Below are 2,500 nucleotides of genomic sequence, written 5' to 3'. Positions count from 1 at the left end.
CATGCCGGCAGTCTGTGCGCAGCGTGCGCACAGAATGTCGGCAGCGTGCGCGCTGCTGAGCCTGTCGACAGAAATTTTCGAAACTTGTCCTGCCATGCGCGCGCGCAGCTTGCGCGCGGCGTGCGCGCAGCATGCCGGCAGCCTGTGCGCAGCGTGCGCGCTGCTCAGCCTGTCGACAGAAATTTTCGAAACTTGTCCTGCCATGCGCGCGCGCAGCGTGCGCACAGCATGCCGGCAGCGTGCGCGCAGCATGCCGGCAGCGTGTGCGCAGCGTGCGCGCTTGGGAGCCTGGCCGCAGAATTTTTCGAAACTTGCAATGCCATGCGCGCGCACAGCTTGCGCGCAGCATGCCGGCAGCGTGCGCGCAGCATGCCGGCAGCGTGTGCGCAGCGTGCGCGCTTGGGAGCCTGTCGACAGAATTTTTCGAAACTTGCCATGCCATGCGCGCGCACAGCTTGCGCGCAGCGTGTGCACAGCATGCCGGCAGCGTGCGCACAGCATGCCGGCAGCGTGTGCGCAGCGTGCGCGCTTGGCAGCCTGTCGACAGAATTTTTCGAAACTTGCCATGCCATGCGCGCGCACAGCTTGCGCGCAGCGTGTGCACAGCATGCCGGCAGCGTGCGCACAACATGTCGGCAGCGTGCGCGCTCGGGAGCCTGTCGACAGAATTTTTCGAAACTTGCCATGCCATGCGCGCGCACAGCTTGCGCGCAGCGTGCTGATTCTGTCGACAGCGAGGCTAGCGAAACTTCTCCTGCCATGGCGTGCGCGCAGCGTGCTGACTCTGTCGACAGTGAGGCTAGCGAAATTTGTCTTGCCATGGCGTGCGCGCAGCTTGCGCATTCGGTCGACAGTGAGGCTAGCGAAACTTGTCCTGCCGTGGCCTGCGCGCAGCCTGCGCGCAGCATGCGCGCAGCATGTGCGCAGCATGCCGGCAGCCTAGTTCCAGATTTTTTCAAATGTCGACAGAATTTTTCAAACCTTGTCAAACCCCATTTTTATTGAAATTTCCTCGCACAATAAGCTCCCCATAAGTAGTCTATGATTTTTAGTACCTTCTCCAAGTTACAAAACTAAAAAATTCCTCCCGGATTTCTTTTAATGATTTTTTCAATTTTACGACTTCTAAAAATAATAAAAAATACTTCCCGACTTCAAATATTTATGAAACTTTTTCCCATCAGAGATTGCATGTTTCTTAGTATCCCTGCAAAAAATCACGTCCAAATACCTTGTATTGAATTATTTAGAGCCCATTATGACTCCTCGCGCATAGGTGATGTCTCTTCCTGTCAAAGGGCTAAATGCATAAAATGCTATATAGGGGGGTGTGTGTTGCCTGCATATGCATGGCAGCCCATGCCCTCCTAGCTGCAGCCCCCTTCCCCCACGCCACACCCATGTCATGTTGCCTCGATATGTTGCCTCGATATGTTGCCTCGGTATTATGGGTTTGGTGTCGGGGTCGGGGGGCTGCCACCCATGGCGGTGGTGGCCGGAATCCGGCCGCCGCCACCACGCCGCCGCCATGGGTGAGGGGGAAAAAAAAAGGCGTGGAAAGTTGCGAAATGGGGTTGTCTAGGCTTTTTTTTGGCATGGAAGAGCATGGAGTGCTAGGAACTCCTTCTCAAATGCGCGGGCATGTCGACCACAACCTCATTTCGCAACAACAACCACCCGTGTGGGGTGGCGGTGGGTGGATAGTCGCGGATTGGGGCTTGCCAAGCCAATGTTTTCAAAAAAATTCATCAAAATTAAAAACAAATGTTTTGTTGCCTTCGGATTTGTGGGCGAGCGGTGAGTCGGAGCGGAGCCGGTAAAGTTTAACCTCGGTGTGCACGGTTGTTTTTAGAAACTCAATCCAATGCCGGGGACGTTGAAAGTGACGCTCTTATGAGTTGCAAACCCGCAAGATTTAAAGAACCTTTTCAAAAAAATTTCAAACCAACAAGATTTAAAAACAGAAATTTTCATCAAAATGAAAAACAAATGTTTTGTTGCCTTCGGACTAGTGGGCGAGCGGCGAGTCGGAGCGGAGCCGGTAAAGTTTAACCTCGGTGTGCACGGTTGTTTTTAGAAACTCAATCCAATACCGGGGACGTTGAAAGTGATGCTCTTATGAGTTGCAAACCCACTAGATTTAAAGAACCTTTTCAAAACAATTTCAAACCAACAAGATTTAAACCAACAAAATTAAAAACAAATGTTTCGTTGCAAACAAATTGTGGGCGAGCGGCGAGTCGGAGTGGAGCCGGTAAAGTTTAACCTCGGTGTGCACGGTTGTTTTTAGAAACTCAATCCAATACCGGGGACGTTGAAAGTGACGCTCTTATGAGTTGCAAACCCACAAGATTTTAAAAACTTTTTGAAAATGTTTCTTCTAAATGACACATTTTGATCCTTGGCAAGTGCTCAATCTGTAACTATCCAATCACCGCCACACCACACCGGTCGGGAGTGTGTGAATGGTGTGCTTCCCGGGTTTGGCATAGACAATCTT

Source organism: Prunus avium, unplaced genomic scaffold (genome assembly GCF_965620075.1).
Source record: "Prunus avium unplaced genomic scaffold, drPruAviu1.hap1.1 HAP1_SCAFFOLD_71, whole genome shotgun sequence".
Taxonomy (NCBI): domain Eukaryota; kingdom Viridiplantae; phylum Streptophyta; class Magnoliopsida; order Rosales; family Rosaceae; genus Prunus; species Prunus avium.
The sequence above is the reverse complement of the archived record's forward strand: the minus strand, read 5'-3'. Positions refer to the sequence as shown.